A 14,168-nucleotide genomic window follows, 5' to 3' on the forward strand; every position below is an offset into this window, starting at 1 on the left:
GTCGCGTGACAAAGTCACTTAGAGGCTGGTTGTTGACCCACCTCTTCTATTTTGTCCACATCCATTCCCTCTCCCACGAAAGGACTGGCCTCTTTGTTGGTACTGCCAGGGTTGTTTTTGTTGCCCTTGCTGTGTCTGGGTGTCGGACTGGTGGGACTGCTGGAACACCTGGTGCGATGTTCCTGGCTGGTTCCCTCCCCTCCCGTTAGGTCTTCATGACGGAGTGCCCCTCTTTGTCCCTCTGAATTGCAAACCTCCCTATGGATCTTGCAGTCTCCTTCTCTTTCTTCAGTTGGGTGAGCTTCTCATCCACTGGAGCACCGAACAGGGTCTCTCCGTTGAACGGGGTGTTCAGGATGCTGTGTTGCACTTCCGGCTTGAAGCCTGAAATCCTGAGCCAGGCTTGCCTTCTTTCCGTGATGCCCATCATCATGAGTCTGCTGGACGTGTCCATCCCGTCCAAGGCAGTTTTGAGGCAAGAATTTGCCACATTTTTCCCCTCCTCCACAAGATGCGCAGCCCTTTGCTGGTGTTCTTCAGGGAGGTGTTTGAGTAACTGGACCAGTTCATCTAAGATCTGGTACTGGTGTCTGTTGAGCAGTGCGTTGAAATTTGCCATGCGCCAGTGCATTGTGGCATTCCGTTGGATCTTTCTCTCCATCCTTCTGCTTTCCTTGTCTGGAGGTGGCCCTGAAGTTGTTGGTACCTTAGCCCTCTTCCTTGCCGTACCTGTAATGATGGAGTCCGCCGTGACTGATCCCTGAATGTAGGGCGGCTCCTTGGAGGAATGTTTGTACTTCTTCTCCGTCCTGGGTGTGATGGCTTTGCAAGATGCAGGCTCCTTGAAAGCCTCTCTCCCTTGTGCCTTGACGCTGTCGAGCATCAACAGGTACTGGCTCCTAGATTGTATTGGGAGCAGTGTTTCTAGGAGGAAATCTGTCTTCTGCTTTTCATCGTCGAGTTTTACCCCGAAGGCTGTTGCTGTGTTTCTGATGACTGTGTTGTAAACCCCAATGTCATCAGGCGGCGAGGGTCTCGAAGGATACGTGTCCACGTTATCCTCCAGACCAGGGGTCTCCAAACCGGTCCTGGAGGGCCGGATCCATGCCAGATTTTTTGGATATCCCCATTGAGATACATGTAGTTATTTTAAAAATCTGGCATGGATCTGGCCCTCCAGGACCGGTTTGGTGACCCCTGCTCCAGACTCACGGTGTCGAGGTGTTGCCACTCTATGTCTTGTGTCTCAGAGGATGCAGAGCTCAGGATTGTCCTCTGGTCGTCATCCCCCTCCTCCTCATAGTAGGAGGCTTCTTCTTCTGGATCTTCCAGCCCCTCCAGGCTTCCCGACTGTCCTTAGACGTCGTAGTCCTCTTCCTCGGTTATCTCAACAACCTGTGGTCTTGGTTTCGTCGGGATTAAGAAGTCCTTCATCCTGGCGTAGAATTCTTTTTTGCACTGCAGGATGTTCTCCATTTCGGCCTCGAGCCGTCTTTTTCTTTTCCATTTCGGCAGCGAGTTCGGCGTCAAATGGATTGGCCGCTCTCTTCGAGGGATTGGTCGGCGTCTTTCGGCGCCGAGCTGGCTTTCGGGTCTTTTAACGGCACCGAAGTGTTCTTCGGGTCCTTCTCTTTAGACGTCGAACGTTCCATTTCGGGGATGCTTTTCGACGACTTTTGCTGTTCTCCAGCTTTCTGCGCCTGGGAGTCCCTCTCTGAGGGTCCGCTGGGCCTGCATGTAGCCGCGGACGCTGAAACTTTCGGCGTCGGCACTTTCGAGGACTTGCCCTCGTTTTTGAGAGTCTGAGTCAGACTGTCTAGTGTCCTTCGAGGCTTTAGGGGCCGTCGAGTCTCCTACCTTTTTAGGAGTTTTCTTATCGGTCTCTACGACCGTGTAGTTGTCGTCTTCTCCGGCGACAATGTCCTCTTCGTCTGTTGAGAGCCCCAGGTCTCAAAGGGATGTTGGCTGGCCCTTGCCCTGCATGCTGGCGTTGGCCATCCTCCGCCTCGCTCTAACTCGAAGGTTTTTTAGCGTGAAGGCGGAGCAGGCGTTGTAGTCCTTGCTCTCGTGGTCGGCGGGTAGGCAGAAGTTGCAAACTGGGTGCTGGTCCTTCTGCGCGTACTTGTGGTGGCAGTTACGGCAGAATTTGAATGGTGTGTTGTCCATCTCCTGCATTCAGGGGGCCCCCTGAGCGCGCATTCTCCGATGGACGTTGAAGTTCTGGAAGTTCTCCTGTTCCTTTGTCGTCCCCTTCGAAGGTGTAGTCTCTCGTCGTCTTTTCCAATCTTTTTTCGTCCAAAAAAGGCTTTTGGTGTCTTCTTTCTCCAAAAATCTCGGAGCCCTCTCGGGAAAGATCCAGACCCAACTGCGGAAAAAATAATCTGAAGATGGCGCCCAAGGATGGGAGCTTCCGCAGGAAGTGTGCCGACGTCACAGGAAGGACACCAAAAGGTGGGACGTCGACGCCAACCTGGGCTACGAAAACCCCCCCCAAAAAACAAAGAAAAGACTACGATTCCGGACCCAACCACTAGACCGTGGAATAATGCACAGCATAGTGAATCCAGAAAGATTCACTCTGCAAAACTAACCTATAATTTGTTTTCAAAACGAATTCCTGGATTTAAAAAAAATAATATTTCACTTTCACCTGCCCTGTACCCATGTCTGGACTCTTAAAAGCCTGCAGCCATGTGCTATAAGGTTTGGCCCAGGATGGGACAGCAGCAAAGCCCAGCTGCCACATACTTACCATGTCCTTCACCCAAGCAGAGCACTTGAATGTTTAATTAAATCATGCTTTTCATGAAAATCAAACATTTTTACATTTATGATTTTTATGAGAGGCCTACCCCTTTGTCCAAGTACAAAATAGAGACACTCAATCACGATTTTACCTAGGCAAATTTATTATTGTCTGTTTTTATTCCTTCCCTTTTCCATGCTTTCAAGTGCTTCCGAGCACTTGTCTGGGACCAGGCAATCCGTCCAGTGCCTCTCCTTAGACGTGGAAGTTTTTTACCACAACACTAAAAACTTTGATTTTATTGGGATTTGAAAGATGGTAGAATTATTTTTTCTGATTCCTTTTGTTCGAAACGTTCCTTTTTACAGGGTTACCCCAAACTTTTTGCCTTCCTCTTCCTCTGAACTCGTTTTAGTTGGCTTTAGGACTCTAGCACTGTTTAGCAGTGAAAGAGTGCACTAAGTGCTTGTGCTCTATACTTTAAATGTTGTAACATTGGCTTATCCACAATTGGCATATTTAACTTACTTAGAAGTCTCTTGTAAAGTGCACTGTGTATTACTACTAGTGAGCCTGCAGCACAGATTGTGCCACCCACTTAATTAGCACTTTAAACATGTCTCAGTTTTGCCACTGCTGAGCCAGTGTTTGCAGTTTTAACCAGCTGTGTTGACCTGGCAAGAAAACATCCTTGCCAGAGCCAAACATTCCTTTTTACTACATATAGCTCACACCTAAGGTAGGGCCTGGACAGCCCCTGGGCAGTGTATTTAAAAAGCATATCATGTACTTTTAAGTTTTACATGCCCCGCTAGTGGAATACTTTCAAATTTGTTGTTCTCTACTGCAGGGCCTATCTCTCCCATAGGATGAAATTGGAACTGCCGCATTACATTTTATATGTATAGTTTCCAGTTGGGAAAACCAAATTTGGCATCACTGGACTCTCAATGTAAAAACCCAACTTATAGTGAAGTTGTTTTTTAAATCGCAGTACTGAAAAATGTCAGAAAGTTTGCATTTTCTTACTTAAATCATTTGGGGCCTTCGGCCTGCCTCTGGAAAACACCTGGGGTGGGTGACCGCTGTCTTCCTGCATTTCTTCAATACAGACACACACAAAAGAAGGGTAGGTATGACAGAGTGGTCATCTGCACGTTGATGGCTCATCCAGAGCCGGATGGAAGGGAGGAGCTGACACTTTACACCTGAAAGGGCTGGGTCATGTTCCCACACAAAGGGTTGCATACCTACCTGTAGTGAGTCTGGAGCCAGGGCAGCAAAGGCAGGGACTTGTGCACTTCAAAGCTGCTCTTTGAAGTCTCCCTACTTCAAAGGCCAAACTGGGTACAAGTACTGGACCTATGACACCATGAACTTAGAACACTTCTGGAACTGAGGACATTCTACCAGGAAGAAGGACTGCAGTGCTGTAGGAATGCCTGCTAATTTTCTGAACTGTTTGCTGTGTTAGCCTGCTGCTTCTTAACTGGGAGTGAGAATGACTGGATCTGCTCTCTATAACCTAGAACCTAGGTTGCTCCAAGGACATGTTGGCTTGCCGCCTATTGCTGAAGTCTCAGGGATATCAAAGACTTCGCTTTCATCTTCAAATCAACACTTGGACTTTACGTGCTCTAAGTCGATCTCTACCAAGCTGTGCCAATCGAGTCTAAGGCCTTTAGAAGTGTATTTAAAATGCTGCATCTTTCAAGAACCTGCGCACTGATGCCACTGCGGAGATTAGGACCAGAGTATCCCCCTTGAAACCACTGCATCAATCAATCAATCTATCAGGGAATTATGAAGTGTACTACTCGCACAAGAGGGTCTCATAGCGCTGGGGCGGGGTGCAGCTCCGGTTCAGTCGAAGAGTCAGGTCTTGAGTCTCTTCCTGAAGGTGTGCAGATAGGGTGCATATCTGATGTTGATAGGGAGCTGGTTCCAGGCCTTTGCCCAAATCAAGGAGAAGGCTCTTCCATCCATTCATGTGCTGCAGATGCGCAAGCTCGCCGGATTCTCTTCGGTACAAAGAAGGAGATTCTTTCGTTGAGATAATGGGTCAGTGTTGTGGAGGCATTTGCAGGCGTGGGTGAGTAGCTTGAAGGTTACTCTCTTCTCGACAGGGAGGCAGTGGAGGTGATGCAGGTGTTGGGTGATGTGTTCATGTCGAGGGATGCAGAGGACGAGTCTGGCTGTGGTGTTCTGTATGGTCTGGAGCTTGCGGATCAGGGATTTGTTGATTTTGGCCTAGAGTGCGTTTCCATAGTTCAGTCTGCTGGTTATGAGTGTGGGGTCTTTCTGGATTCAGGTGGAATCCAGTTGAAGGTCTTGCGAAGGATGCAGAGGGTGCTGAAACAGGTGGAGGCGATGGCGTTGATTTGTCGGTTCATAGTTAGGGAGACGTCTAGTATGATGCTGAGATTCCAGGCGTGGTCCGTGGGGAGGCTGCAGAGGGCGATGGGCCACCAGGTGTATGCAGAGGACGAGGGTCTGAGGACGAGGACTTCTGTCTTCTCGGAGTTGAGCTTCAGGCAGCTGCTGCTCATCTAGGATGCGAAGTTCTTCATTCCTTCTTGGAAGTTAAGTCTAGTGGTGTGGGCATCCTTGGTGAGGGAGAGGATGAGCTGGGTGTCGTGTAGGATACTTTGCTGAGTCCATGCTGTCTGAAGATGGCGGCTAGGGGGGCATGTAGATGTTGAAGAGCGTGGGCTGAGCGACAATCCCTGGGGCACTCCGCAGTTGAGATCTGTAGGTCCGGAGAGGAAGGGCGCGAGTCTGATTCTATGGGTTCTGCCGATGAGGAAGGAGCAGAGCCAGTCGAGGTGGCTCCCTATATGCTGCCTGTAGGAAGGTGGATACCTGACTATGGTTGCCCCCAACTTTTTGCCTGGTGTTTTGCTGGTTTTCCGACTTAGTTGGCCTGGGACCCTGCCAATCAGGACCCCACACTGCCATCGTGGAGTCTGGCGGTGAGAGTGCGGTGGGAGATGGTGTCGAAGGCTGCAGAGAGGTCAAGCAGGATCAGGGCTGCGGTGTGGCCTTGGTTGAGGAATGAGCGGATGTCGCCTGTGGCGGTCTCGGTGCTGTGGTTGCTGCAGAATTCGGATAGGGAGTGGTCAAGGATGGCGTTCTCTTTGATGAAATTCGTTAGTTGGGCGTTGACTATCTTCTCTGTGACTTTGGCCGTGAAGAGGAGGAGAGGGATGGGTCGGTAGTTCGTGAGGTCTGTCGGATCTGCTGATGGCTTCTTCAGGAGGGGCTGGACTTCTGTACGTTTTCAGTCGTCTGGGAGTGTGCCAGCTTGGAAGGTGGCGTTGATGGTGCTTCGTAGCTCAAGTGCTATGGCGGTGGCGGCGTTATCAAAGACAAAGGTGCTTAGCTAATTTACGAATCAAAACAATACAATATAGAAACACAATGGAAAACTATATGAATTAAGATTTCCAAACCCAGCCGGGAAAGGAGTTTATTTTATGGAGACAATGTCCAATCTTAGAATATACACAAAATGGTTTGACACAAGCCTGTGCCGTACATATAAAGAGAAAGAAGAATAAAGTTAGGGTGAAAGGGGTGTTTTTCAGGCAAAGGAAGAGAGCTAGGACAGGGTACTGTGAACAGATCAGAAAATAATAATAACAGTATCGCCTGGAGTGAGGTATACACAATCACATTTACCAATATTATTAGTGTAACCACACTTATTAGTGTCGACGTTTCGATCCCTAAAGCTCAACTAGATAAGTGGGATCATCATCAGGACTTTTTGATAAAACATGCCTGAATGAAAAAGCCACGTAGATTTTACTTCAGGGAGGTCTTTTTTTGGGGGTCCAGAAACGAAACGCTTATTACAATGAAAGGGTTTCAGGGTCCGTTTGAAACTGCATGCAATGGCAGCTCTTACTCCGCTGTTGGTGTAATCGGGGAGTGGTTTGGACCGTGCAGGCATCAGTGGCCATGCACGAGGTATACCAATAATGTGGCGTTATGGACGCGAGTCTCGGTGGAGGCGCGTCTCACCGGAGGCTGCTAGGACAATGCCGGATGCGGTGGCGGCGGCTCTGTGGAAGAATTGTGGAGGGCAGGGGTCCGTGGGGTCTCCTGAGCGAATGCATTTCATGGTCGATGCGGTGTCTTTGGTGGTGATTGTGGTCCAGGAGATGATAGGCTGGCTGTCGTTGCTGGAGGGGAGGAAGGGGTTCGGTGTCCAGAGTCTGTTCATTGAAGCGGTCGTAGAAAGATCTGATCTTCAAGTGGAAGTAGGAGCAGATTGTTGCATAGGTCTTGGGAGGGTGTGACGTCCGAGGCTTCGCTGGGGGGCTTGGTGGATTGCTGAATGATGCTGAAGAGTTCCTTGGAGTTGCTGGCTTTGGTGTGGATTTTGTTTCAGATGAAGGTCCTTTTGGTGGAAAGGATGAGTTGGTGGTATTCCGTTATGGCATTCTTATAGGTGGTACAGCCTTTCAAGGTTTTGCTGTTTCTCCATAGCTTCTCGAGACGTCTACAGGTGCGTCTGGATTCTTGGAGGTCGGCGGTGAATAAGATGGCCTTACTGGGGCGCTGTCTGTCTGGGTTGCGAGCTTGTCTGCGCAGTTGGTGATCCATCTGTGAAGTTCTTTGGCTGCAGAATAGGCGTCGGTCGAGGTGGGTGGGGATGGTAGATGAGGATGGAGTGGAGGTGCTTCTTGTGACCTTGCTACAGTTCCTTTGCGCAGGGCGTGGTGTAGGTTAGAGGTGGTGGCTTTGTCAAAAGAGAAGTGTACGCAGTGGTGATCCGTCCAGGGGGGTTGCGTGGTGTGGCTAAAGTTCATATTACCCCCTAGATGGGGTCGAGGGGGTGTCCTGCCCTGTGAGTGGGGGTGGTGACAAGCTGTTTCAGTCGCAGAGGTTGTCCAGGTGGAAGTTGAGGTCTCCAATGAGTATGTAGTCCATGGAGGCGATGGCGTGATAAGGTCGCCTCCAGAATCACCGTACCAGAACCAAACGCATTGCTTACACTGCATGGAGAAGATCAACACATCACCCCTTCAGTGTGGATTAATTCCGCGCATCTCATTCAGAACTGCTGAGCTTGGGAATCGACAATTCGCTCATGAAACCAACAAATTGCCACTACTGTATTTTGAGATGCAACAAGGATTAAGGTGCTTTACTCAGTGGGTCATGCAAACCATCGCAGGGGAGTAAACTCTTGACTTTGCCCTAGTCCAGCATGACCATTTTACTCCTTTTAGAGTTTGCTTCTAAGCACTATTTTGACACTTATTCTTGGAAAACGTATATCTTGACTTGTACTTATTGGATTTTTGGTATTGTGTTTTTCAGAATAGAATAATCTATTTTTCTAAACTGGTGTGGTCTTTTTGTGGTGTTTTCACTGTGTTACGGTGTCTTGTGTGCACAAATACTTTACACACTGCTGCTTAAGTTAAGACTGCCTATTCTGTGCCAGGTTAATTTTTGCTGTGTATCTGACTTACCCGGATTAGGATTCTGGTTCATGCTTGGACACAGTGTATACTCTGCCAACCAAAAGTAAAATGCTACTTACCAGTATGCATCTGTTCTTGGCATGTAGAGCTGCAGAGTACGCTTTGCATTAGATCGCCACCTGGAGTTGGGCTTCGATGATTGCATGTTGTTGTCGTCTTGGAAGAAGTCTTTTGTAGTCATCCCCAATGGCTATACTCATCATTTTGAGGTGAATGTGAAGAATGAAGAGGAGTGTTCAGGAGAAATTTGAGGTGAATTGTTAGGAGGAACAGGAGATGAAGGGGAAGGAAGTATAGGAAAAGAAGGGTGCATAGGAGATGTGGCAGAGTCCTTCTTGGCAGGTAGTGCAGGTGTGGTGTCTAATTTCCTCTTCCTGTGTGGTGTGGTGGATACATGACCTGTTTCTGGGTCAATGTAGACCTTTTGTAGAGGATCAGGTTGAAAAAGTTCTTCTGATTGTGGAACCTTTGCCGGCGCTGATTTTTTCGGTTCCGGGCGTGGTTGGTGCTTGTCTTTAGCCTTAGGAGTTATTACTGTGTCCTTTGGCGTAGATTTCAGCACCAAAGGTGTTGTTTTCGGAGTCGTAGGCTGTTTCGAGGGCTTGGGCGCATCGGAATCAGGCCTTGTAGGTTGAGGTACTGAAGATGATGGCTTCGGAGTGGAAGCTGGTGTCATCGGCTTCGAGGCGTCGGACGCTGGCTTCATAGGTTTGTCTTTAGAAGTCGATGGTTTCGGAGCAGAGACTTCTTTCGGTTTCGGTGCAGAGGAAGGTGGTGGGATCAGCACGTGCGGCTTGCTCGATAAAGAGCTACCAGAAGGCTTGAGTATTTGCTTCGGAGCCGGGCTTGATGGCGGGGCTTTCGAAATGGTTTTTCAGTCGTGACTGGGCCCCGGAGGCGGAGAGTTGACTTTTGTCTTCGATTTGGGTGCTGTATATGGGGCAGGGGCAATAGTACTCACGCGCTGACCCGATGGTATGCAGTAGTCTGCCTCTGATACGACAATTTGGAGATCATCTGAATCTTCTTCGGGAACGAGCGGAACCTCTTCGTCAAAGATATCCACCGGTTCCGGAGCTGATCTCTGCAGGTCATGTGGACGGGCCCTCCGATCTCGAATGGTCTTCTTGGATCGAAAGGAGGCACAGGCTGAACAGCTGGATTCATTGTGTTCTGGCGATTAGCACAGGTTACAGACCTCGTGGTGGTCACTGTGTGGAAACTTTGCTCCACACTTGGGGCATCTTTTGAATGGCGTCCTCTCCATGAGGTGTAGGCCTCACGGCGTGCATAGGCCTAACGGCCCGCGTCGACGATCAGGATCGAACTGACTGAGTCGAGATGATGTTTGTCGATATCGAAAGTAGTTAGGTGAAGATTGAATACATTTTTATGCGTCAAAGTACATTTCGAACCGGAGCGGAAAAATGTCATCCGAACCCAGTGGCGGTAAAAAAACAATCTAAGGATGGAGCCGATGCCCATGCGCACTATCGTCCAAGGGAGGAGTCACCTATCTCGTAACTACAAAAGACTTCTTCCAAGACGACAACAACATGCAATCATCCGAGCCCAACACCAGGTGGCGATCTAATGCAAAGTGTAGAATCTGCCGCTCATATGCCTCAAACACCCAATTTCTAACACCATTTATCAGCCAATCACACTTCTCCAAAAATTCAAATGTGATTCCCAGAAATTATGTTTTTTTCAAAATCACAAATTTAACCGACTCTAAATACAATTGTTAAACCTTTCTAAGCCACTCAAAAGCTAATATCTAAATAAAAAACTAGCAAATAGAATTACACCAAACCACAAAAAGCACGCTGTCTGGGTAAAGTTCTGCCATGATTGGTGTAGATTATCCCCTTATTTCTGCTGTAGGAGTGCACAAAACGCCGTATGGTAGCTAAAATGAACAACTTTATTTTTCTACTCCCCAGCAGTCCCTTGACTTTTTTTTATCCTGGACGGAGCACCCCAAAAAATTAGCATGCAGGAATATAGCTGCATATGCTAAACAAGTGCCAAAATTTGGTGCAGATTGGTCCATGGAGAAGTTCTATGCAAATCAAAAAATGCCTTTTTAATTAAAAGTGTGGCTGTATTCATCCAATTGGAGCATACGTCCACCACTCTAACATCTCACCTCTTTCTTTAACTAATCCACTTCAATTAATATATCCCTATTCAAAACACTAATGCAGGCGATCCGAAGAGCACAAACTTAACATATCTAACATAGCCTGGACTGTCATGGGGTGTGAAAGCCTTCAGGGGGACTATATCCAGAATTAACCTAATCAGAGGTAGTTTCTTTGGTGGGATAGGGCTTGGGAAGGTTGCTGGGAAATCTCAGAGTAGAGATCAATGACACCGTTGTTTGTATGCACTCCAAAACCAGCCACTGCGAGCCAGCCGTTAATAGCCAGCTGTCTAGGTACATGAATATAGGAATATACACATCTTACAGGTCTGGAAACATCATCCAGTCTTTCGGGTCTGATGCCTACAGAGCTTCAGCTAGTGTTATTTTGAACTTCTCCGGTTTTGAGGAATGTGTTCCACATCCCTCAGTCTAGAATTGGTCTCCAACCTTCGTCCTGCTAGCGACCCAGAAGTAGACTCAGGTAGGATTTTGATCACCCCTGTGGTGAGCAAAAACGCAAGGAATGTGAATGGGTATATAGAAAGGGAAGACCATAACCTTGTTGAACAATTTGAAGGACTCACTAGCACGACGTAATAGAACACCAGTGGGCTGGACCCAGCCACTTACTGGCTTCAAATGGTTGTTGGACATGATGCAGGTGGTGGGGGGGGAATTGTGGAATAGGACTGCTGCTGGGAAAACTGTCTCATAGCATCCTCCCTTCCTGCCCCCAGAGCCACAAAAAGGTTGATCTGGCTGCTCTGCCTATAGACACAGCAGCCTCTCAAGTATGCTTTGAACATCTGATGCAACTGGCGAGCAGGGGAATGTAACTCCATGGAATGAGCCGCATCTCTGCTGTCCTTAAAGTGTCCAAGAGATGTATATGATTTATTGCCAAACAGGCTACACATGTTAAAGGACATGTCCATAAACGGACTTCCCTGGAAAACCTGGCGAAGAGCATCCACATGTGGCGCCTGAGGACAAAACTGGAGTCTACAGCACAAGCAAAATAATCTGTGGTATCTAGGGCAGGACATACAACATTATGCAGCATCCTGGTCATCTTGCACTGTCTGGGAGAATGAATTTCATAAAGCTTTAGGCAACACAGGTGAAATCTCACTAACCATGTTCCTAAGTGTGCAAGTATATTAGCCCCAGAGATAAACCGCATTTAAAGAGCAAAGCAGTAGGCTGGCCAATGAAAAGACCTTCCTGCCCATAGTATCTATTTTTTTTTTTTATTCTCGGTCGGATGGGGCAGTAGGGGGAGAGTTTGGGTTAACTATGCTGTGGAAGCCTAAACTGTAAGGTTTTCAGGAGTAGGATGCTGGTGAGGGGCATCAGATCACCTGTGCAAGTTTCTGTCATCGTACAATAGGAAAGCTCACTAGTGGGATTCAAGCAAGGCTTAGAACAACCTGCCATGATATACTCAGTGTGGAATTCATTAAAAGGCAGCACAAGTGTTGAAGTTGAAGGCCCAGGCTGCAAAATTGGATTTATCAAGTTAGCAATAGTCTCTACTATGCGAAGTTGCAAATCCCATACATCTGTTGCCCTAGGAACCTCCACCACAAAATGGTCTTCATTTCGTTTGGGGGCTTTAAAAACAAATTCAATTATGTTTCTGGTGAGGTATCCAAGCCACTAGTATTTTGAAAAATCAAGAAATAACCCAGCATCAGTGTAATGAAGGAGTAAGTGATCTAACTCTTCCTCGTTGTCTTCATTTTGAAGGCCTTCAACAGCATCACAGTTTACGCTAAAAAGAGCAACCATCCTCTAGAAATAATACCACGAAGGCAAGGGGAATGGAGAAGAGCCTTCTTCAATGTAAGGTTGGACTTACTTGATGGTGCAACAAGGCACAAAGCGAGCCTTTGCCAAATTTTTCTCCTGATCCGGTGCTACTGGATGGCAGAGTGGCACAGATGAAGAAAGGAACTAAAAAATAAACCCTACGACTCTGGAGTTGAACTGCTTTCTGGCACTGAAGTTAAGAGTGAGATGGCTTAGTGGGGGGAGGGGGTGAGGTGTTATCCCCAGGGAGATCCCATCACCTGAAGTTTACTGGAGGCCCAATAAAATACAGTGGGCCAAAGCGTGCAACAGAGGGATCCCGATCCATTGAAGCGTTGCAAAATAACCTCTATAAAAGCTGTGATTTGCCGCAGAATCAACACTGGCCAAAGTTCTTGAAGTGACTGTGTTGTGTGGTCTCTGCACCTTCCCGGTCCACCACAGCCATTAGCGGGCTGATTGTTGTGGAGGGAGTACTGCATTGACCCAGCCGGCGTAGTTCCACTTCCGGTTGCCGTTTCACTGCCACCATCTTGTCAGGGGAGGCGGTCTAGTCTTTCCACCCCTTTGTTTTTGGACACACTATTTAGGCTGCCCATGGCGCGGGAGCGCAGCGGCGGCGCCAAAGGCAAGCCCGTCTGCGCCCGTCCTTGCCTGGACGTCGCCAGACGCCAGAAATGCTGGCAGTTTTAAGTCTGGTGTGCCAATTTATACCGGAGAAGTCCTGATGTTCATCGGCCGGCGGGTAAGCCCATGCAGACAGCTCTTGGTGGATGCTGTGGCAGGGCCTTTCTGTTGTCTTAACTGTGGCTATGACTCCTGTCCCGCACTGCCCCACTGTCGTCCCCAGTCTCCACCCAGGCTCTCTATGAAAATCCTATACCTCAATGTCCGCTCCCTGGATAAGCATTATATGGAGATCTTTGACTTAATAGAGGATGAATCACCTGATGTGTTTTTTCTAACCGAATCCTGGTTGACCGATGTTATGGTGGCTGAACCGGGCCTAGCACTCCCCCCGGGTTTCAGTATCTTGACTGCAAACAGGGAGTCTCGAGGTAGGGGCAGAGCTGTCATCTTTAAGTCCAGTCCCCGCTGCTCATTTGTTAAGGAGGATGTGGCCTGGTGTGAATGCGCTCTCTTTGTAATTTCCTTTAGCGCCCACTCTGCTATGACTGGTTTGTTAGTCTACCGCTCCCCCGGGGCCGGACTCGGAATTCAAATCAGCTATCATTGAGGCCGCGGGTTCCCTGGTGCTGACGGCCACTAATTTCAGTCTCATTGGTGATTTAAATCTACACTTTGACTGTCCCTCTGATCCTGAAATCAGCAGCTTGCTCGCAGACTTTGCCGCTTGCCAATTAAGACACCTTGTGGTGGGCCCTACCCATATTGCTGGGCACTTGCTTGACCCTGTTTTTTCTAACATCTCTTCTCTTCTGTTCAAGACACACAGCCCGGTGTGTTGGTCCAACCATTTTTTGGTCTCAATCTCCTTCCCGTTATCTGAGCCAGTGCCCAGAGCGGATCCTTAAGCCATCTTCAGACGATGCTGGCATAAACTTAAACTGGAGGACCTGCATGCCATCCTGTCCCCCTATCCCATCCACTGATCCGGATTGAGCGTACCAACCACTCTGCGACTGGATACTACATGCCCTAGACACACTCATTCCTGCTATATGGTCCAAGAGTCTCTGCTAGAGTTTAAATCCTTGGTTCAACGATTCCCTGGCCGCCCTGCGCAGGACCTGTAAAAAACTAGAACGGGTCTGGAGAAGGGACTACGACCTTGGGGCAAAGAAGTCGTACCAGGACACAATCAAGCGCTACCACAAGGCCAAACTTCTGGCACGAGCGGCTTACTTCCCTAATGAGATCAAGTCCAGTAAGAACCCTGCTAAAAGCATCTTCAAAATACTTAACGACCTCAAAAACAGGAAAGACCCCTCTATCCTGG

The sequence above is a fragment of the Lissotriton vulgaris genome, chromosome 7, assembly GCF_964263255.1.
Source record: "Lissotriton vulgaris chromosome 7, aLisVul1.2, whole genome shotgun sequence".
Classification (NCBI taxonomy): domain Eukaryota; kingdom Metazoa; phylum Chordata; class Amphibia; order Caudata; family Salamandridae; genus Lissotriton; species Lissotriton vulgaris.